The following is a 24,839-nucleotide window of genomic DNA, read 5'->3' on the forward strand; positions in this document are numbered from 1 at the left end:
ATGAAAGAAGATTTGATTCTAATATAGATTGTAAACCCACAATGACTGTTTTATAAGCAAAAAGCCACTTTTGTGACTGAATTTGAGTTTTCCACTGCAATGTTTCTTGAAAATTCCTAAAATATCATACATTATACATTATGCCAAACACTCAACTATTGAGCGGCAAGATTTTATTGTCTTTGGGAGCACTCTTAACAGGCATTGGTAGGAAATGCAAAGAATTCCAGAAACGGAGCTGGACTGGAAAGAACATATTTATCATTAGTTCCAAAAATCTATGTTTCTTAGGATTAGAAGAGGAATTTCTTGGACTGAGTAGGTTTTGAATATTCTGAGCCATTGGCAGAGGGAGCTAGGATTGTTCTGTGATGTTGTGAAATACATATTTGATCTTCATTCCATTTCCTGGCGTACAGCTCCTAAAATCCTTGGAATCTCCTGAGTGATAAGAGTTTTTTTTTTTTTTTTTTTTTTTTTTTTTTTTTTTGTATGTTACTGAGATAACAGTGGCTAAGAGCACCTAGGCAGTTTCAGGATGGGGGTCACTGGAAAGACCAAGGCATGATTAGAGAGTTGGGAGTTTCAGCCTCCCCAACCCTACTCCCCAATCCCTGCAAGCAGCAGAGAAAGGCTGAAGGTTAAGTTGATCACCAATGGCTAATAATGTAACCAATCATGCCTATGTAATGAAGCCTTCATAAAAACCCAGAAGAACAGTGCTCAGAAAGTCTTTTGGATTGCTGAACATGTGGAGGTGTCTGGAGGGTGATACACCCACAGAGGGCATGGAAACTTCACTTCCCTTTCCACATACATTGCCCTATGAATGTATTCTGTCTGGCTATTTATCCATAGCTTTGGTAATATCTTACAGTTCATTTTGTTTGTGGGATCATATAAACTTGGGCTTGGCTTATCGTTGTCATTTTATTTTCCTGACACTTTGTTTTCTTGTTGTAAAATGGGGATATAATACTTTATTAGTTGGGGCTTAGTTGTAGGTGACAGGAAACATTAGGATAATCAGAAAAGAAAGAGGTTAATCATGGGGAAGAGCTGGTTTTAGGCTATGTCTCCGGGATTGACTTCCAGAATGTCAACCAAGAACCAGCTCACCAAAGAAAGGGCTACTTCTGCAACCTTCAGAAAGCTGGGGAGTCAGGAAGACACTATCCCAAACTCTTGATTCCAGCATCACACCACCTTAGCTATGAACTGGAGTAAGAAGCTGCCACCAGCATTAGAGACTGAGAGCCACATGGCGCATACAAATCCATTCAAGCAAAATGTATGTCACTGGCATCCCTACTTTCCTTCCTTTTATTTACTGATTAATGCAATACATATTTACTGAATTGTAATAAAGAAGTAAAATACGTAATACATTAGAAAGCGATAAACGTAATACATTAGTAAGGGATAAATGCAATGAAGAAAAGTAGTGTAGGAAATGGGAGTACAGAAAGTTGAGGGCATCGGCCTTAGTATGTTTGTGTTGCTATAAAGGAATACCTTAGGCTTGATAATTTATATATTAAAAAAAGAGGTTTATTTGGCTCATGGTTCTGCAGGTTGTACAAGAAGCATGATGTCAGCATTTACTTTTGGTGAGAGTTTCAGACTGCTTCCACTTGTGGCAGAAAGAGAAGTGGAGCTGGCATGTACAGAGATCACATGGTGAGAAAAAAAGTGAAAGAGAAAGAAGGAGGTGTCAGGCTCTTTTTAACAACCAGCTGTTATAGGAACTAATAGAGCGAGAACTCACTCATTACTTCAAGGATGGCACCAAGCCATTCATGATGAATCCACCTCCATGACTCAAACACCTCCCACTAGGCCCCACCCTGAACATTACAATTATATTTCAACATGAGGTTTAGAGAGGTCAAGTATCCAAACCATAGCAGAGTCAAAGAAGACCTCCTTCAGAAGGTGATATGTATGTGAAGATCTGAAGAAGGTGAGAGGATGAACTATGTGAGTCTTTAGGGGAGAAGTGTCCAAGAGAGGGAGGAGAAAATGCAAAGGCTCTGAGACAGGAGATTCCCTGGAAGGCAAACAAAAGCAATGAGCATGGAAGGAGTGGAGTGAGTGAGGGAATGCGCCTGCTGTCAGAAATTCACATTTATTTCAAAGTAGAAATTTCCTAAGTAACCTATTGCTTGACTTTCTATATAGACAGTGTATAAGTATTTTAAACTAAAATATTCAAAGATTTTGATATAATTTAAACGAATATATGCTCCTTTAAATGAAAGGACAGAGCTACCAATATCACTATATTTGAAGCTACTGTTATTTTAAATAATAATCTGTGCTATTAACAATGTCATTATCTGGTTTGGTTTTTCTTTTTCCTCTTTTGGAGACAGGGTCTCACTCTGTTGCCCAGGTTGGAGAGCAGTGGCATAATCATGGCTCACCACAACCTCCACCTCCCTCCCACCTCAGCCTCCCAAACAGCTGGGACTACAGGCACACGTTACCACATCCAGCTAGTATTTTTTGTATTTTTTAAATAGAGACAGGTTTTATCATGTTACCCAGGCTGGTCTTGAACTCTTGAGCTCAAGCAATCCACCTGCCTTAGCCTCCCAAAGTGCTGGGATTACAGGCATGAGTCACCATGCCTGGCCTCTTTTCCTTTTTTTATAAGACTTTTTTTTTTTTATCATTAAAAAAAGTCTGTCTTTGATGTGACTTTTTCATGTAGAATTAATGAGTTACATGATTGACTTCTATCTTTTGAAAGATTCTTACAGGCTTCATCTTTATAATAGCACAGTTATGATAGCTGAAAAAAATCTGAATATAGCTTGTCAGATTCATCACTGAAATATGTTTTAAGGGTGCAGAATAATAAGTAGGCTGGCTTTGACACACTGCTTTTTTTCAATGGAAGGCTAAAAGTGAGAAAATAAACTCATTTCTGTAGGAGATAGAGACTTACATTTGTTTTCCTTTGACAAAATACTCCATTCTCACACATTATACACCATTTTAAGAAGATTAGTATTTGTCTGAGACAAAGTGATCTTAGACTTTCAGTTTAAATGGTGGCATAGAAGCAAGCTGGTCTTATTACCCCACCATCTTGCCAGAAAACCAAAAACAAATATACAGCAACAACCCAGAATCAAGTATGAGGATGAGACAGATCCTGGGGACACAGAGAAATGAGAGTACTTTGACCAGATGGTGGGAGAATCAGACTTTCACATCCATGACACCCTATACTCCCATTCTGCCTGGCAACTAGCACCCGGAAAATCTTCTCCAACTCATGGTTTCTACAAGGGAAGAAGTGAGATTAAGATGGCCAACCAGCTTTTCTACCATCTTGGATTTCTTGGGAGGAGACCTGTTATTGTCTTAACCCAAGGGAAGCATTATGGCTGCCTGAAGGGAGAAACTTCCCAGAGGACAGGCGGAGACAAAGGAGGGAAGTGGAACTACCACCCCCAGCCCTGGAAACTATGCTCTGCAACTTCACAAAAGAAGACATCAAATCAGAATGGCTGTTCAGAAGCATCACACCATAGAAAGTACGTTTCATAGTTTCCTTGGACATAAACTTCTAGCTAGCCTTCTAACAGTGCCAGGTCCCTTTAGGACCTCACCCATTCAAAACAGACATCACTCTGATCATTTACCAAAGCCAAGGTGAACCTGGACTTAAGACACGCCTAGGGCCAAAAAGAAGGCTGCAACATAGTGGTAAAGATTTGCTAGGCAAATATATCCACTAAAAAACAAAACAATCCTGTCAGAGGAAATTTGAAAAAATAATTAATCCTTCAATACAAAGGCATAGATGTATCCAGGAGGGAATGGAATGACATTTTCAAAGTGTTCAAAGACAAGAAAAATCTGCCATCCAAGAATATTGTGTCCAGCCAAATTATTCTTCAACTATGAAAGAGAGATAAAGTCTTTCCCAGACAAGCAAAAGTTGAGAGAATTCACCACCAGCAGATCTGTCTTACAAGAAATGCTGAAGGGAGCTCTTCAATCTGAAATAGAAAAAAAAAAAAAAAAAAAACGCACAAAAAGAAAACTTTTCAAGGTGTAAAACCCACTGGTAGAATTAAGTATGTAGACAAACCAAGAATACTCTATTCCTATAATGGTGGTGTGCAATCTACTCACAACTCTAGTAATAAAGCCCAAAAGACAAACCTGTCAAAAACAATAATAGCTACAGCAACTTATTAAAAGATATGGAATGTAAAAATATGTAAATTCAGACAACTAAAACTCAAAATATGAGGGTGATAGAGTTAAAGTGTAGATTTTTTTGTATGTGTGTTTTTTGCCTTTATTGCTGGTCTTTATTGTGTAATCTAAGGTAAATTGTCATCTATTTAAAATAACTTGTGATATCTATGTTTTTTTGTAAGCCTCATGGTAACCATCACGCAAAAACCTATAATGGATTCACCAAAAATAAAAACCAAGAAATTAAAACATATTACCAGGGAAAATCACTTAAACATGGAAAAAAAAAAAGACTGAGAAAGGAAGAGAGTAGTCTCAAAACAACCAGAAAATAGGCAATAAAATGGCAGTAGTAAGTCCTTACTTATCAATAATAACACTGACTATAAATGGTCTCAGTTCTTCAATTAAAAGTCATAAAGTGACTGAATTGATAAAGAAACAAGACCCAACTATATGCTGCCTTTAAGAAACTCACTTCACCTATAAAGGCACACATAAGCTGAAAGTGAAGGGGTGGAAAAAATATTCCATGCAACTGGAAACCAATAAAAAGCAAAAGTAGCTACACTTATAACAGATAAACTAGAGTAAAAAGCTAAGGTTATAAAAAATCACAAAGAAGTTCATTACATAATGATAAAGGAGTCAATTTGGCAAGAGGATATAAAAATTATAAATATCTATGCACCTAACATCAGCGCTTCCAAGTATATAAAGCAAACATTAATAGATCTAAAGGAAGAGATACACTGCTGTATAATAATAATAGGATATTTAACATCTCACTCTCAGTAATGGACAGATCATCCAGACAGAAAATCAACAAAGAAGCACCATGCTTAAACTATACACCAGATCAAATAGGCCTGACTGAAATTTATAGAACATTTCACCCAATTGCTACAGAATACACATTCTTCTCATCAGCACATGGCACATCCTCCAGGATAGACCATATGTTAGGACACAAAGCAAATCTGAACAAATTTAAAAATATATAAATTGTATCAAGTGTTTTTTTCTGACCACAATGAAATAAAACTAGAAATCAGTAGCAAGAGGGACCTCAGAAAATACAAAAACACATGAAAATTAAACAACATGCTCCTGAAAGACCAATGGGTCAATGAAGAAATTAAGAAGGAAATTTTTTAAATTTCTCAAAGCCAATAAAAATGGAAATACAACACACCAAAATCTGTGGAATACACCAAAAACAGTCCTAAGGGAGAAGTTTATGGCGATAAATACATTTATCAAAAAGTAGGAAGTCTTGAAATACACAACCTAACAGTGCACCTGAAGAAACTAGAAAAGCAAGAAGAAACCAAGCCCAAAATCAGTAGAAGGAAATAAATAATGAAGATCAGAGCCAAAATAAATAAAATTGAGACAAAATTTACAGAAGATAGACGAAACAAGAAGCTAGTTTTTTGAAAAGAAAATTGACTAACCTTTAGCTAGACTGAGAAAAAAAGAAGACCCAAATAAATAAATTCAGTAATGAAAAAGGAGACATAATAAAAGAGACTTCAGAAATACAAAGAATCTGTGGAAAGTATTATGAACAACTATATACCAACAAATTGGAAAACCCAGAAGAAATGGACAAATATCTGGACATGTACAATTGATGAATATTGAACTATGAAGAAATAGAAAACCTCAACAAACCAGTATTGAGTAATGAGATCAAAGGCATAATAAAAAGCCTCTCATCAATAAAAATTTCAGGACCTGATGGCTTCACTGCTGAATTCTGCCAAACATTTAAAGATAATAAACTAACACCAATTCTACTTAAACTCTTCAAAAAAACTGAAGAGGAAGGAACACTTCCAGACTCATTCTACGAGGCCAGCATTATGCTGAAACCAAAACCAGACAAGTACACAAGAAGAAAAAAATAAAATTACAGGCCAATATCACTGATGAACATAAATGCACAAAATCCTGAACAAAATACTAGCAAATCAATTTCAACAACAATAAAAAAGATCATTCATCATTATCAAGTGGGATTCATTCCAGGGATGCAAGGATGGCTCAACATATGCAAACTAATAAGTGTGACACATCACATTCACAGAATCAAGAACAAAAACCATATGGTTATTTCAATAGATGCCAAAAAAGCATGTGATAAAATTCAGCATTCTTTATGATGAAAATCCTCATCGGAATGGGTATAAAAGGAACACACCTTAAAATAATAAAGGCCATATATGACAAACCCATGGCTAACATTGTACTGAATGGGAAAACATTGAAGGCCTTTCCTCTAAGGAATGGAACAAACACAAGGATGCCCACTTTCACCACTTTTTTTCAACATAACACTGGAAGTCTTGACTGGAATGACTGGGCAGAAAAAAAAAAAATCAGTAAATTGCAGGATACAAAATTAACATATAAAAACAGCAGCATTTATATATACAAATAGTAAACAATCTGAAAAAGATATTAGGAAGGTAATTGCATTTACAATAGCAACAAAAAATATAAAATACCTAGGAATCAATCTAACCAAAGAAGTGCAAGGTCAATACAAGGAAAACTATAAACCTCTGAAAAGAAATCAAATTAATTTAATAATTGATATTGTTAAATTGACAATAATACCCAAAGCAATGCACAGATTCAATGCAATCCATATCAAAATACAAATGACATTCTTCACAGAGACAGAAAAAAAAATTCTACAATGTATCTGGAACCACAAAAGACCCTGAATAGCCAAAGTAACACTGAGCAAAAAGAACAAAACTGAAGGTATCACACTACCTGATTTCAAAACTTGCTATAAATTTATAGTAAAAAAAATATCATGGTAGTCACATAAAAACAGATACATACAACAACAGAACAGAATAGAGAATCCAGATATAGATACACACATTTACAGCCAACTCATCTTTGACAAAGGCACCAAGAAATAAAATGGAGAAGGGACAGTCTTTTCAGTAAGTAGTGCTAGAAAACTGGATATCCGTATGCAGAAGAGTTAAACTAGACCTCTATCTCTCACCATATACAAAAATTCAGTCAATATGGATTAAACACTTAAATCTAAGACCTAAAACCATGAAACTACTAGAAGGAAACATTGGGGGAAAATCTCCAGGACACTGGCCTGGGCAAAGGTTTACTTTGTAAGATCTCAAAAGCACAAGTAACCAAAGCAAAAACAGACAAATGGGATTACATCAAGCTACGAGGCTTCTGCACAGCAGAGGAAACAATCAACAAAGTGAAGAGACAACTTACAGGATGGGAGAAAATATTTGCACACTATCCATCTGAGAAGGTATTAATAACCAGAACATATAAGAAGCTCAAACTATTTAATAGCAAAAAATTAATCTAATTAAAATTGGGCAAAAGATTGGTATTAACATTTCTCAAAAGAAGACATACAAGTGGCCAACAGTTACACAAAAAAATATTCAGCATTTGATACGGTTTGGCTGTGTCCCCACCAAAATCTCAACTTGAATTGTATCTCCCAGAAGTTCTACGTGTTGTGGGAGAGACCCAAAATACCCAAGGGGAGGTAATTGAATCATAGGGGCTGGTCTTTCCCATGCTATTCTCATGATAGTGAATAAGTCTCACGAGAACTAATGGGTTTATCAGGGGTTTCTACTTTTGCTTCTTCATTTTCCTCTTGCTGCCACTATGTAAAAAGTGCCTTTTGCCTCCTGCCATGGTTCTGAGGCCTCCCAGCCATGTGGAACTGTAAGTCCAATTAAACCTCTTTTGGTTTCCAGTTTTGGGTATGTCTTTATTAGCAGCATGAAAACAAAATAATATGGTAAATTGGTACCAGTAGAGTGGGACATTGCTGAAAAGATACCCAAAAATGCGGAAGCGACTTAGGAACTGGGTAACAGGCAGAGGTTGGAACAGTTTGGAGGGCTCAGAAAAAGACAGGAAAATGTGGGAAAGTTTGGAACTTCCTAGAGACTTGTTGAATGGCTTTGATGAAAATGCTGACAGTGACATGAACAATAAGGTCCAGGCTGAGGTGTTCTCAGATGGAGATGAGGAACTTGTTGGGAACTGGAGCAAAGGTGACTCCTGTTATGTTTTAGCAAAGAGACTGGCAGCATTTTGCCCCTGCCCTAGAGATTTGTGGAACTTTGAACTTGAGAAAGATGATTTAGGGTATCTGGCGGAAAAAATGTCTAAGCAGCAAAGCATTCAAGATGTGACTTGGGCGCTGTTAAAAGCATTCAGTTTTGAAAGGGAAACAGCATAAAAGTTTGGAAAATTTTCAGCCTGACAATGTGATAGAAAAGAAAAACCCATTTTCTGGAGAGAAATTCAAGCCAGCTACAGAAATTTGCATAAGTAGCAAGGATCCTAATGCTAATCCCCAAGACCATGGGGAAAACGTCTCCAGCTCATGTCACAGACCTTCATGGCAGCCTCTCTCATCACAGGCCCAGAAGCCTAGGAGAAAAAAGTGTTTTTGTGGCCTGGGCCCAGGGTCGCCATGCTGTGTGCAGCCTAGGGACTTGGTGCCCTGTGTCTCTGCTGCTCTAGTCGTGGCTGAAAGAGGCCAATGTACAGCTTGGGCTGTGGGTTCAGAGGGTGGAAGTCCCAAGCCTTGGCAGCCTCCACATGGTGTTGAGCCTGTGGGTGCAGAGAAGTCAAGAATTGAGGTTTGGGAACCTCTGCCTAGATTTCAGAAGATGTATGGAAATGCCTGGATGCCCAGGCAAAAGTTTGCTGCAGGGGCAGAGCCTTCATGGAGAACCTCTGCTAGGTCAGTGTGGAAGGGAAATGTGGGGTTGGAGTCCTCACACAGAGTCCCTACTGGGGCACTGACTAGTGGAGCTGTGAGAAGAGGGCCACCATCCTCCAGATCCCACAATGGTAGATCCACTGACAGCATGCACCGTGCACCTGGAAAAGCCGCAGACACTCGACGCCATCCCACGAAAGCAGCCAGAAGGGAGGCTGTACCCTGCAAAGCCACAGGGGTGGAGCTGCCCAAGACCATGGGAACCCACTTCTTGCATCAGCTTGACTTGAATATGAGACCTAGTGAAAGGAGATAATTTTGCAACTTTAAAATTTGACTGCCCTGCTGGATTTCAGACTTGCATGGACCCTGGAACCCCTTGTTTTGGCCAATTTCTCCCATTTGGTATGGCTATATTTACCAATACCTGTACCCCCATTGTATCTAGGAAGTAACTAGCTTGCTTTTGATTTTATAGGCTCATAGGTGAAAGGGACTTGTCTTGTCTCAGATGAGACTTTGGACTGTGGACTTTTGGGTTAATGCTGAAATGAATTAAGACTTTGGGGGACTGTTGAGAAGGCATGATTGGTTTTGAAATATGAGGACATGAGATTTGGAGAGGCCAGGGGTGGAATGATATGGTTTGGCCGTGTCCCCACCAAAATCTCAACTTGAATTGTATCCCCCAGAAGTTCCACGCATTATGGGAGGGGCCCAGGGGGAGGTAATTGAATCATGGGGCTGCTCTTTCCCATGCTATTCTCATGATAGTGAATAAGTCTCATGAGATCTGATGGGTTTATCAGGGGTTTCTGCATTTCTTTCTTCCTCATTTTTCTCTTGCTGCCACAATGTAAGAAGCATCTTTTGCCTCCTGCCATGATTCTGAGGCCTCCCCAGTCATGTGGAACTGTAAGTCCAATTAAACCTCTTTTTGTTTCCAGTTTTGGGTGTGTCTTTATCAGCAGTGTGAAAATGAATTAATACATCATCACTAATCATCAGAGAAATGCAAATCAAAATCACAATGAAATATCATCTCATCCTAGTTAAAATGGTTTGTATCGAAGAGGCAATAACAAATGCTGGTAAAGATGTGGAGAAAGGGGAACCCTTGTACATTGTTGGTGGGAATGTAAAATAGTACAGTCAATATAGACAACAGTATGGAGCTTCTGCAAAAAACTAAAAACAGGACTACCAGCAATTCTAATACTGAGTATATATACAAGAGAAAGGAGATCAATATATCAAAGAGATATCTGCATTCCCACATTAATTGCAGCACTATTCACAATAGCCAAAATATGGAATCAACCTAAGTGCCAATCGATGGATGAATGGATAAAGAAAATGTAGAATATACACATAATTATTCAGCCATAACAAACAATGAAATCCTGCCATTTGCAACATGGATGGAACTAGAGGCTATTGTGTTAAGTGAAATAAGCCGAGCACAGAAGGACAAATATCACATGTTCTCACTCATACGTGAGAACTAAAAGAGTGGATCTCATGAAGATAGAAGATTGTTGGTTACCAAAGGCCAGGAAGAGTAGGAGGGAGAAGGGTTTGAAGGGAAAAAAGAATACAAATGGAGCCATTACCACTTAATTGTACACTTAAAAATGGTAAGAATAGTAAATTTTATATGTGTATTTTATCTCAATAAAAAACCCACAAAATTGCAAAAATTATTGCTTTGTAATTATAAGCATGTACTAGCCTAGGGATTAGAAGGAATACATGGTGGTGGGTTGAGGAGAAAACTACACCAAAGACGTGTCTAAGAGAGCAGTCTTAGAAAAGGGTTTCTTAACCTTTGCATTGTCATTGGGGTGGACAATTTTCTGTTGTGGGATGCTATCTTCCGCCTAGGATGTTTATTAGCAGTAATCCTGGTATTTACGTGCTAGATGCCAGTAACATCTCCCCTCAGCCCTCCACCCCTGCCCTGCCCTGATGTAATAACCAAAAATGTCTCTAGACATTGCTAAATATCTCCTGGGGGCAAAATTATTCAGGGCTGAGAACCACTAAGTTGGAGTCAGAAGAGTGAAACAATTTTAAAAATTAGCTGGGTGTGGTGGTGCATGTCTGTAGTTCCAGCTACTCAGCATTGCTTGAGCCCAGTAGTTTGAGGCTAGACTGGGCAACAGCTCTGTATATTGTATAGAGATATAGACACTGAAAAAAGAATGAAAGAATGAAAGAAAGCAAAAAAGAAAGAAAGAAAGAGAAAGAAAGAAAAAAGAAAAAAATTGATCTAATCTTGGAATGTGAAGGAGACATCTCACTGCACAGAAACATAGAAAATTTAAAACTGGATCTTGGAGAAAATTTTAGTAATAATTACAATTGTAGTTAAACAACTGTTTGTAATAATTATTAATGTATATTTTCTTTGCTAGATTGTAAGATGCCCGAGGACAGACTGTGCCTCTTATTTTTATAGTCAGATCATAATCTGAAAGTTAGTCAACAGGTGTTTATCGCACTGCTATGGGTCTAGCAATGGGTTATGTGCTTTTGAGGCAGGATAGGTAGTCAAGGAAGTGACCATGTTGCCAGGACGCAGTGATCGTGGTGGCCATACAATCAGCACAGGCCTCAGCGTTTGCAGTATAATTGAGCTCATTCAAGCAAAGCTATCTGCAGTGGGGACTTATCCTTCTAGAGAACATGTGCACTTGGATTTTACCAGCCCTCAAATTGACGCTTTGCTCATTTCAATAGTGAAAAATACACTCCTGGGTGGAGATTTCGGATGCTAATGAGACACACGATGCATGAACAAGCATGTGCAGCTACTGTGCATGTGCACCCAGAGGACCACCCAGAACATACCTACTAGTAATGCCTCTTCCCACCTTCTTATGAATTATCATGTAAAACTCCCATAAAGGTAGTCTCCCTAGTGCCAGTCTTTGCTGGCTCATCCTTATGGGCAGCCCACCCTGAATCCTCTCTCTCTGAGGGTGTCCTGTCTATTCTGTACCTACCTTTCAAAATATTCTTTTTCTCTTGCAATAAATCACTCTATGCTGCACCTTCTTTGCCAGGTGCTCTTATTTAAATTCTTTTAAACTAAGGAGACGAGAACTGAGGTCTCACAGTAACCATCAGTATTTTGGAAATAAAAGTGAGGATTTAGAACTGAGTCTGTTCTTAAAGTGCTTCATGGCTTATTTTCTAATTGCTTATTATACACTAGCTCTTTTCTATGCTACTAGATAACAAAACCTATAGTACTAAAAACCATGTTCTTTTTCAAAGAATGAAGAAAAGAGTATGCAGTAGAGGAAGTAGAGGAGGAAGTAGAATTAGAGTTGATTCTTGATGAATGGACTAGTTTTCAGTAGGTGGAAGAAAAAAATGAATGAGGGATTCCAGATGTGGTGAACAGCATAAGCAGAGCTATAGAGTTAGGAATTAAAATCATTTTGGTGTTGAGAGCAAGCAACTATTTTTTTTCTCGAGTACTTACTATGTGTCAGTTACTCTGTTAACTGGTATATATATATTATTTCATTTATAGGACTCAGCCAGTGAAGGCATGAAAGTGTTAGAATCATTTTAATGGACTCGATTCAAATGAGGGTAGGGAAGTATAAGTAAAAGTCAATCCAAGATATTGTCTCAGCACCTGGAAGAGTGGTTCCATTGATGGCATGGCTGCTTGGAAAAGTGGTCAAAGTTTATTGGTAATAGGAATTTTCTTTTTGCATTTTAGAGCTAAAAAGGGGCCTTCAGTGTCATATTTGAGTCTGGCAACAAAACAACCAAAAAAAGATATCCTCTATGTAATAGGAAATATGAGATCAGAATCCCTGCGAGAGGACACAGGTAATGATGTAAGTTTGGAAATCATCTGTCAGGGGAGTGGATGAAACGGCTAAATGGGTAAATCAAGAGAAGCGCTGCTTGCCAAAATGAGAGCCTCAGCGGACACTACCTATTAGAACACCCGACAACAAAGAGAAGGCAAAGAAGAAGAAATCAGAGAGGAAGGAGGAGAACCAGGAAAGTACAGGGTCGAAAAATATTTAGAAAGGAAATGATACATGATTATTAGGATTTCCTACCACTCTGAGATGTAAAAAGAGGCAAAGTCAGTTTGGGGAATTCTTCAAGTCAAGAAACCTGGTTATCTTCATTCAGAGAATGGAAGAGTTCAGCCTCACCTTTCAATTCTCATTGGCTCTGAAACATCATAGGGGTGGAGTGGATAAGTTACTTTGCAGCTTTTATTTCTAGTTGTGGCTATGATCTGGGTTGTTTACACTTTGTAAATAATTTTACAGAAATATAACGAAATTAATGTTTTGAAAAAGGAATTGCTATAGGAGAGCAAGTGTGGAAGGATAAGACCCACAATGGAATCCAACGTGGATTAGTAATGAAGTTCTTTAAACTTGTCCAGCATGACAATGATCTAGAGCAATAGAAATGTCTTCTTGGATTCATTCCATGCGAGCTAACTTGGCCTCCATACTCCTATTCCATTGTTCCTAGAACATAACACTCATTGTCCATGCACTTGCTGTCCCATCTACTCAGAAGGCTTTTCCTCCCAGTATCTACAAGGCTTACTAACTCACTCTCTTCAGGTCTTGCTCAAATGTTACCTTATCAAATCAGCCTTTCCTAACCACTCTTTTGAATACAGTAACTACCATTTTTACCCTAGACAGTCCTTACTCTCCTTACTGTGCTCAAGGAAATTAGGATAGACTTACTACCATCTGATACACTACACATTCTCTTATTTATATGTTTATTGTCTGATCTCCCCTTACCCCTGTGCACATACCAGCAAATTATCTCTATCATGATGGAGATCTTTTATTTTATACTTGCTGCTACAGCCCCCATGTTCTAGAACAGTTGCAGGTACTCAATAGATGTGGAATGAATGGATGAAAAGGCACTATCTTTATAATACAGTGTAGTGGTTAGGACAGATGACTTTGAAGCAATGTTGCCTGGGTTTCAATCCTGGCAGTACCACTGATTCTAGTTGTGTGGAAGGTTAGTTAACTTCTGTGTACTTCATTTTTATTGTCTCTAAAAAATACCATAATAAAAATATCGTAAAATTGTTTAGAGAATTAAATGAATTATTTCAAGTAAAGAACTGAGGATAGTGCCTGGTACAGAGTTGTTGCTCTGTTAATGTTAGCTATCACTACTTGTTTTTTGAGATGGAGTCTTGCCCTGTCACCCGGGCTGGAGTGCAATAGTGCGGTCTCAGCTCACTGCAACCTCTGCCTCCCAGATTCAAGCAATTCTCCTGCCTCAGCCTCCTGAGTAGCTGGGACTACAGGTGTGTGCCAGCACACCCAGCTAATTTTTGTATTTTTAGTCGAGATGAGGTTTCACTATGTTGGCCAGGCTCGTCTCAAACTCCTGACTTCCTGATCTGCCCTCCTTGGCTTCTCAAAGTGCTAGAATTACAGGTGTGAGCCACTGCACCCAGCCTTAGCTATCACTATAATGTGGTTCTGTAATGTGACTGAAAAGTGTAGTACTTTCAAATCTGGATGTATAAATACATGCTATCCAGAGGTCAGAAGGGAAGGGATTGTTGGGGCCAGAGAGGCAGTGAGGAGCTGTAGTAGACTGAATGCAAGAATGGTCACCATCAATTCCTTCTACCCTACACATGCCATTTCTCTATCAACAGGTGGAGTCTATTTCTCCCCTTCCTCTAAATCTGGTCTGGCAAAGAAGGCAATGGAAGTGATGTTTTGAGACTTCCAAGGAAGATCATAACAAACTTTTCAGCATCCTATGGGGCCTCTTAGAATGCTCCAAGTAAAGCCAGTCACTATCTAAAAAGTTTAACTAGTATGAACCACCATTATGTAAAGACGCTCAAACTAGCTATGTAGGAAAACCGTATGGAGAGAGAGTGATGCAGGTCAGCCCCTAGCTGTTCCAGCCATTCCAGTCAAACAACAAGGAACGTGAGCAAAAAAGACATCTTGGACGTTCCAGCCTCAGCAGATGCCATAGGGAGAAAAATGAAGGCCACTGTCATATGGCCCCAATTTAGTTACCTCATCCCTCTTCAGCCATTTGTGCTACCCTAGATGAGCGCCCAGATATTTTGGAGCAGACATGAGTCATATCCATTTTCCCCCAACCAAATTTTGTATACAGAGAATTGTGAGCATAACAGACTGATTTTTAAATGAAAGTATATTTTAGGGCAGTTTGTTACATAGCAACATGTAATGGGAGCTGGAGACATTCAGTTTGCAGAAATTAGGAAAACTTTAAAATGCTCTTTATATTATGAAAATGATAATAATGAAGATCATGATAATGACAACAACATTGGTAGGCATATTTTATTAAAGGCCTAGTACATCTTGGGCACTCTAATTTCTAAACACACTTCTTATAAGTTTGAGTAGTGTATGTGTGATGGTTAATAGTGTCAATTTGATTGGATTGAAGGATGCAAAGTATTGATCCTGGGTGTGTCTGTGAGGGTGCTGCCAAAGGAGATTAACATTTGAGTTGGTGGGCTGGGAAAAGCAGACCCACCCTTAATCTGGGTAGGCACAATCTAATCAGCTGCCAGCATGGCTAGGATAAAAGCAGGCAGAGGCCAGGTGCAGCGGCTCACGCTTGTAATCCCAGCACTTTGGGAGGCCGATGCGGGTGGATCACGAGGTCAGGAGATCGAGACCACGGTGAAACCCCGTCTCTACAAAAATGCAAAAAAAAAAAAATTAGCCGGGCGTGGTGGCGGGCGCCTGTAGTCCCAGCTACTCGGAGAGGCTGAGGCAGGAGAATGGCGTGAACCCGGGAGGCGGAGCTTGCAGTGAGCCGAGATCGCGCCACTACACTCCAGTCTGGGCGACAGAGCGAGACTCCGTCTCAAAAAAAAAAAAAAAAAAAAAAAAAAGCAGGCAGAAGAATGTGAAAAGACTACATCTTTCTCCCGTGCTGGATGCTTCCTGCCCTTGAACACCAGACTACAAGTTCTTCAGCCTTGGAACTTGGACTGACTTCCTTGCTCCCCAGCCTATTGTGGGACCTTGTGATTGGGTGAGTTAATACTACTTAATAAACAAACTCCCCTTCATATATATATGTGTGTGTGTGTGTGTGTGTGTGTGTGTATGTATATCTTACCAGTTCTGTCCCTCTAGAGAACCCTGACTAATACAATATGTTAATGTAGTTAGATAAGTTTGCACATTTGCATATGGTGATGGAATCTATCCAACCATAACTCATTCTGCTTGTCTCCCCACCACTCACATGTGAGGGGTCTTGTAAAGCATATCAAGAATTTGAGACTTTATGGTTTTTTTTTTTGTTTCTTTTTTTTTTTTTTTGAGATGGAGTTTCTCTCTTATTTCCTACGCTGGAGTGCAATGGCATGATCTCGGCTTACTGCAGCCTCCGCCTCCTGGGTTCAGGCGATTCTCCTGCCTCAGCCTCCTGTGTAGCTGGGATTACAGGCATGCGCCACAATGCCTGGATAATTTTTTTTTTTGTATTTTTAATAGAGACGGGGTTTCTCCGTGTTGGTCAGGCTGGTCTCAAACTCCCGACCTTAGGTGATCTGCCCGCCTTGGCTTCTCAAAGTGCTGGGATTACAGATGTGAGCCACCGCCCCGGCTGAGACTTTATCTTAAAGGCAATAAGCAATCATTAAAGAAATTGTATCAGGTTGCTAATGCAATCATATTTGAATATTTATAAATTATTTTGGCTGCAGTGGGAAGAAATGTTGTTGCAGTGGTCAAGTAGTCTTCAAATGATTCACTAGGGTGAAATGATGGGCTTGGCACTAGGGTGGAGATAATTGAGATAAAAAAAGAAGAGTTGACTGATTTAATGGAGGTGGGTAAGTATTGGAAAAATTATACCCAGGACAAATTTGAAGGATTTGGGGTTATTCTCCAAGTTTTTATTCACATATTCCCAGAAAAGTCTCATGAGTTATTCTATCTGGCCTGGGTGGCCTGATAAATTACATGTAATTTAATTTCTTTTAATATCATTCTAAGATGGTAAACTTATAACTATAATTTTTTGGGGGAGCGGATAGGAAGGTACTTTGATACGTTCTCATTTACCTAACAACAGGGCTTTCACAGGCATGGGAGAGGGTGGGAGAGAGGGTGTTTGTTCTTAAATTCATGCTCTTATAGGATGCATGGTGGCAGGTGTGATAATGATGTCTTACCTTGCAAAATAAAAGGATGATGCTAGTAGTTCAATTCCTAGATAAAATCAGGATAGCAGAGGAGGAATCTTGTGGAAGCTTTTGGTTTATTTGGGAGGGAACTGTAATTATGAAATTGGGTAAGATGTGGGAGGCTTCCTCCCTCACACCATCACGTTTGTTCCCGTCCTTTTGGCTCACTGTACATGGCCAGGAATAATAGTCTTCAAGTGTCACTTTCAAGCTATGAATTTCCCAGAAAATGGAACATGGATGATTTTTCTTGCTTAGTTCAGGGCCATGTGTATTGATTTACATCTGATCTTGAATTTTTCTAACTCAAGGTTTCTACATACTACAAGGTTTCTAAGTCAAGAACATTTTTCTAACTCAAGGTTTCTACTACTAATAGCAGCGGTTGAAATTTATATAATGGTTTCTCTGTGTCAGACACTGTTCTGGACACTTTTCATGTGTTAATTTAATCATTATGAAAACCTTATGAGGTAAGTACCATCATCATTCCCATTTTACAGACAAGAAAATTGCCAGCAGAGAGGCTTTGTAACTAATCCAAGATCACTAGGAAGCAGTACAGGGTGTATTTAAATCCTGGAACTCTAGCTTCATAGACTGTGCTTTTTAACCAATGGGCTTAAGTTGGTAATTCTTACTGATTTTGTTAATCACTTACTGATTTTCATAATCACTTCTATTTCTTGAGTATTTACTATATTAAAAACACTTTGATATGTAGTAAGTGAAAGTAGACACTGGCACTATTTAGTTTCTAGAAAGAAATAAAATATTACCTATAGATTCTTATATAGGTACTACTTTCAATCCCATTTCATGAGGGGGAAACTGAGACTTAGGGGAGTTTAAGTATCTGCTGGTAAGTGGCATAGTCACTTTGAATTGAGGTCTACCTCATACCACAACCCATGGGATCAACTGTCAGCTAATGCCTATGTAGCTTATAGAAATTTGGTTTTGCCGGTCTCTACTGCATCCTGCAGGTCTTTCCTAATATTAGAGGATCTGTTGGGAATAAAACAACTCTTTGCTTGAAGTCCAATGATCAAATAAAAAAGCCAATGTCTCTTTTAACTGTGCAATTCAAGCACATCTAGTGTAATTTTACAACTCATCCCAGATTGCATTTATTACTCTGATGGCTTGTTCCAAATACAGACCATGGAGCCCATGTAGCTTGTTTCATGAAATATAGGATAGAGTGAGGAGTCTTGGTTTTCTAATGTGGCAGTAGAGGATGCCAGCAATAACTTTCCATATTTCCATTAAGACATATTTATTAGTGCTTACACTCATATAGTTGAATCTATAATTTTATAGGAAATTATAATAATTTCTTCATCCCAGAAAGTCAAACATTTCCAAGTAGGGAAGAAAATTGACTTTCATGTAATTTTCTCAGTTCATTTATGCTGAAGAGGCTTTTGCCATGTGAAGTTTTCTGAGTGTGGCTTAGAGGCAAATAAATCTTTCATTTTAAATAGCATGAAACATCTGGGAATTAGTTCTTATCTATTAAATTAATAGTTCATGGAACTCCAGTTTTGTGGAGTTTGTCCTAAATTCAGGGTAGAGTGGAAATCATTTTCCCTGATGGAAAAACTTGGCTGCTAGGCCAAGATTGGTTTTGACAAAAATTGCAGTTCACTCGTTGATTTAATTAGATGATTCTCATTCTACTTTACCTTAAGAATATGTCTTCATGGGATTCAGTGAATGTTTTTAAACAGATATATGAGGCAAACAAGAATGAGTTATCAGCTAATATCACAGATAGTTGATTCCATGATTAGACTGTCAGGCTGAAGTGACCCGAGATGATGAGATACTTTTCAAGAACAGTCTTCAGATGGTAAAAATTAGACAGTATTCCACATAAGTACTCCCATTATAGTAAAAACATCACCTTTTATAATTCAAAACAAATGGTAAACATGAAATTCCCTGTTAAATGCTTTCTATTATAGTTACTCTGATAAACATTTTCTGTGGAGAATTTATTTCACTAAAGATTTGCAGACCCAAACATGCATTTCCAACATACCAAATTGTTCCCTTTTGTTTTAAACAGAGCACTGTTATCAAGATGGGGTATGACCTTCACAGAATGAAACTGATTGATTCTTTCTCTCATTATAAACTTTTAATGATGATATGGAAGACCCAAACCTATACCCAAACATAAACCCAATATAAGCACTTATCTTAGTAAGGACATTTTATGGAAAAGAGAACAGTTAGCTCATCTTTGTTGGAATAAAAATTTAATATTTCTTAACAGTCATTGAGTAAGAGTCTGCTGGGAGGGTAGATTACTGGTTTCTCAGAACAAGTCCTAAACCCATTAAGCCTCACCAAAAATTATTATGCATTTTATCAGGAAGTCTAATTTCTTCCCAGAGGTAAGTCTTGAATAACATTACCAAATAGGGTTTTATCCCATACCAGGTTTTGGACAATTTTTCTTTTATAGAGATAATAGGGTCTTGTATCTATAAACAAGCCTGATTAAAAATTAAGTAAGTTATTCGGTTAAGTCTCATTAAAGAATGTAAATTTAGCTCCCACGCTTGGATATCAAAGGTTTGTGTTTATGAGGAAAGTAAAGAGAGAGAATATGTGTGTGTGTGTCTCTCTGTGTGTGTGTGTGTGTGTGCACACCCATGTGCTCTCCACTCCCTCAATCTGTGGACACACAATAAGAAAAACTACTGTCAAGCATTTTGATCATTTATGGTAAAGCAAGTGTTACAGGAGCATGTTGCAACAAAACCAGAAAGAATGCAACTGTTAACAAAAGTATATTTCAAGCCAGTAAGGTCTAGTTAAAAATTACCGAGACCTAAAATACCTGCAAGACATTAAAATTGTGAGGAAATTGATTTTGCCTTAGCAAAATGATAACACATCAATGTATCCTGAACAATAGAAGGTAATTCATGAGGATTATCTAAAACAAGTGAGTTTAATGTGATGAATCTGATTTGTTTTGGAAGCAGATCATTTTATTTTTTAAAAAATATATTTAATGCTATTTAAATAATTTTATATGAGACCTATTTTATATGAGACCTTGATTTATGTTAATCTAGAGTTTGACAAAAATACGATTTTTTAAGAACGTACATCCCAGGGGTTGACAAGGGATTACCATATAAAGTCACCTAGGGCAGGGATCATGCTTAATTTGTCCACTCAGTAGGCAATTGGAAGTTTTGTGTTAGGTGAACCTGTTCGGTAAAGGTGAAAATGTATTCTGCAGTTCTTTTTAATCTATTAAGGGCTAACCAGTATATGGTACTGTACCAAGTCATAGTCTTTTGATAATGGATGAAAGAAAGAATGTGCTTAGAGTTGTGTTTTATGATTTATATTTTCTACAACTAGTATGAGTTACTTTTTACATAAAAATGTGTAAAAATATCTGAAACCTCAAGTTTATATAGTTTCGGTTTAATTCCTGAGTTTTCTCGTACATAGAGATAAATACTCACATGGCCTTCAAACTCCATTCCCACACTCCCTGTAGATATGCTAGAAGAATTGTGGAACTGTGGAAGGAATTCAGCCAGAATAAGGTTGGGCTAGATTTTATGATTCTACAACATTCATTATATTTCCAACCATTTTGAAGCACATAATTAGTGTGCTAAGTCCTAGGGATAACAAGATAAATAAAACATATCCCTGTCCCCATCTAGCTTGCATGTAGGCAGGTATACATCTTATCTGAAATACATGTAGTTAGTCCTGAGTGAGTGAATGTTTTGGGATCCTACAGAGCTGAAATGATTTCGTGACTCATTCCACCTCCTGGGAGGCTTAGAACAGGCTTCATAAAATAGGCAATTGACTTCTCTTAAACTGAGTCTTAAAGGGTTGAGAGTTGTGAAGTAAAGAAGGGAGGAGGGATCAATCCAGATAAAGGTAAAGAACCTGTGCAAATGTAGCCGCCCGATTCTGTGCTCTTGCTGGAGAGGTGTTGAGATCATTTGGAGGAGAAGAGGCACTCTGGCTTTTTGAGTTTTCCGCGTTTTTTCGTTGGTTCCTTCTCATCTTTGTGAGTTTGTCTAGCTTTGATCTTTGAGGCTGCTGGCCTTTGAGGTTTTTGTGGGGACCTTTTTGCTGATGCTGTTGTTGTTTTTGTTGCTTTCTGTTTGTTTTCCTTTTAACAGTCATGCCCCTCTTCGTAGGGCTGCTGTGGTTTGCTGGTGGTCCAGTCCAGGCCCTATTCTCCTGGGTCCCTCCCTTCCCTGGAGATGTCAGTGGAGGCTACAGAACAGCTGCCTGCTCCTTCCTCTGGGAGCTCCCACCCAGAGAGGCACCGACCTGAGCCAGTGGGAACGCTCCCCTATAAAGTGTCTGGCGACCTCTACTGGGGGGTCTCATCCAGTCAGGAGGCATGGGATCCAGGATCCGTTTAAGGAAGCACTCTGACTGCCCCCTGGACAAGCGGGTGTGCTGTGCTGGTGGGAATCCCACTCTTCGGGACTGTCCGGATTCCTCAGAGCCAGCAGGGGGAAAGACTGAGTCAGCTGATCTGTGGAAACTATGGCCACTCTTTCTGCAAGGGGCTCTGTTCCAGGAAGATCAGAGTTCTGTCCTTAAACCCTTGGCTGGAGTTGCTGAAATTCGGAGGACCTGCCTGGTAAGGAGGTATGGGTCCGGCCTAAAGAGGCAGTCTGGCCACAATTTGCCATAGCCGCTGTGCTGCACTATGGGGAATTTCTCCTGGGTCCAAACTGCCCAATCTCCCTGGCGCTGGTGGGGGAAAATGGCTGACTGGAGCTGCAGTGTTGGCTGCCGCCCCTCCCTCCAGGAGCTCAGTCGTCTTAGACGGACTCCAGCCCAGCGGCTGCTGAGAATCTGCACAGCTCTGTGCTTGAGACCCAAGGCCCTGGTGGCAATGGGCTCACGAGGGGATCTCCTGATCCATGGGTTGCAGATCTGTGGAAAAAGCATAGTTTCCCAGGCGGGGTAGCACAATCACTCACCGCCTCCCTTGGCTGGCAGTGGGAGCTCCCCTTGTCCCGTGCAGCTCCTAGGTGAACCACGGCTCCACCCTGCCTTTCCTCGATCTCCATGTGCCAACCACCTAGTCAGTCCCGGTGAGAGAACCTAGGTACTTTAGTTGCCAGAGCAGGTCACTCACAATTTTCCTTAGTCTGGATGGGAGCCTCTGACCCCAGCTGTTCCTAGTCGGCCATCTTGGTCCCCTTAGCTGTTCTTTTCTAAAGACCTTTTGTCTTCCATATAAATGTTAGATTGAGTCAGTCAAGTTCCTAAATAAATCGAGCTGGACTTTTGATTGGGACTGAATTGAATTTGTAGTTTGAGTTGGAGTATATTGACATTATTAATATATTCTTTAATACTGTATATTGTATAGTATATCATTTTAAAGATATTATACGTCTGTATTTAAATATAAAGTGTTCTATATGCATTCCATATTCTGTGTTCTTGAATATTCTGTTAATTCCTAGGTACTTTGTGGTTTTTGTTGCTGCTGCTGGTATCTTTTTTTCTATTATATTTTTCAGCTGGTCACTTGATATTACTTTGTAAATAGGAAAACATGTACATCTAAACAAATTTTTATCTTTAAAACCAAAAGATTCTCTGCTGAAGTTGCTGCACTAGGAGGGTTCATTGATGCCCAATAAAAACAGATTTTTACTCTCATAATTTTTCATTTTCCTGTAACAAGCTTGGGGCAGTCACAGCAGAGAGAAAATTATAAATTTGCTGTTTGTCTTACTTTCTGTTGTCTACAGTAGAAAGTAAGAAGATAGTGGGTATAAATCTTAGATAAGTTAAATAAGCACTTTCCAAAACTAATAGTAACAGTTACACCTATTCTAGTGGACACCATTGGTTGCTTCCATGTCATCCATTTCTCTCTTCATCTTTTCATACAGAATCTCAATTGTTTTCCTCACACAGCTGTGTGCTTCAGGAGAACCTGACCTACCTACAGATCCAGGGGTGCTCCTGATTGGTTTAAAGACAGCCCATTCTCTCACCAGTGATTGGTTCAGGTGTGGGGCACATGATCCAATTCTGGCCAATTAAATGATATTTGCTGGGTGGATTCTGGGGCAAGTTTTCTCATTCCTAAGGAAGAGACACAAAAAGCTGTGTTTTCTCTAATCTGCTTGCATCAGAGTGTTTCTGATTTAAATGTGGATTTAATATAAAGTCTTTATATAAAAGAACTGAAAATAGAACAAAGGGTATTTACATTAAGTTCAAAATGCACAAGAGATTTTGGCAAAAAAATAGTAAGTTTTACAGTTAAAAAGAGTAAGAATAATATCAGGTTAATCAATTTTTAAAATTGGGGTAAATTTACATACCATAAAAAGCCGTTTTCAATGTTCAGTGAGTTTTGACAATTTTATACACACCTGTAAGTACACCCCAAACAAAATATAAAATATTTTTATCACCCGAGGACGTTCTTTCCTGTCCCTTTCTAGTCAATGATCACCCTTTCAAAGGAAATCACTTTTTGAGTTTTGTCATCACAGATTAATTTAAGCTGTTCTTGAATGCGATGTAACTGGAATCATATAATATATATTTTGGTGTGTGCCTAGCTTTTTTGTCTCCACATAATGTTCCTGAGATGCACACAAATACCAGTAGTCTTTTATTTTTTTTTATTGGTAAGTAGTATTCCACAGTACAAATTTAATGAAATTTGTTTACCTGTTCTTTTATGGATGGACATTTGAGCAGCTTTTGGTTTTATGCTATTATGAGTAAAACTATTGAATGTTTTTGTATAAATATTTTTGTAAATGTATGTTTTCAATTCTTTTTGATAAACATCTAGAGAGGAGTCATATGGTTATATGGCTAGTACATGCTTAAGTTAATGTGAAATTTCCTGAATTTCTTTAAAGTGGTTGTATCCTTTTACACTTTCACTGGGAGTTCCAGCTACACCATATCCTTAACCATCACTTAGTGTCATGAACCTCTTTCATGTTAGCTATTCTAGTCAGTGTGAAATGCTATCTCGCTGTGATTTCAAATGGAATTTTTAAAAATTACCAATGACGTTAAGCAACTTTGTCATGAATTTACTGAGGATTTGTATATCTTCTGTTGTGTAGTATCTCTTCAAGTTTTCACCTATTTAAATAACTGGATTTGCTTGTCTTTTTTTTGTTGTTGTTGATTTGTAGAAGTTCTTCTTTATTCTGGGTGTTAGTTTATAGATTAGATGCCAGGTATATGTATAGTAATATTTTTCCTAGTCTGTGGCTTGCATAATCATTTAAAAATGATGTCCTTATATGAAGGCAACTGTTTAATTTTGATGAAGCCCAGTTTAATTCGTTTTATAGTTGGTGAGTTTTGTGTCCTATCTAAGAAATGTTTGTTTAATCCAATGTTTCAAATATATGGTTTTTTTCCTAGAAGCTTCGTATTTTTGGATTTTATGTTTAGGTCCGTGATCAATCTCAAATTAATTTTTATGTATCCAGTTAGATAAGGATTGAAGTTCATTTTCTTCCATATGAATATCTAGTTCCAGTAGTGTTTTGTAAAAAAAAAAAAAAAACTTTCTTTTTTTCCTACTGAATTGATCTGATCCCTTGGCCAAAAATTAATTTACTG

Source organism: Symphalangus syndactylus, chromosome 7 (assembly GCF_028878055.3).
Source record: "Symphalangus syndactylus isolate Jambi chromosome 7, NHGRI_mSymSyn1-v2.1_pri, whole genome shotgun sequence".
Taxonomy (NCBI): Eukaryota; Metazoa; Chordata; class Mammalia; order Primates; family Hylobatidae; genus Symphalangus; species Symphalangus syndactylus.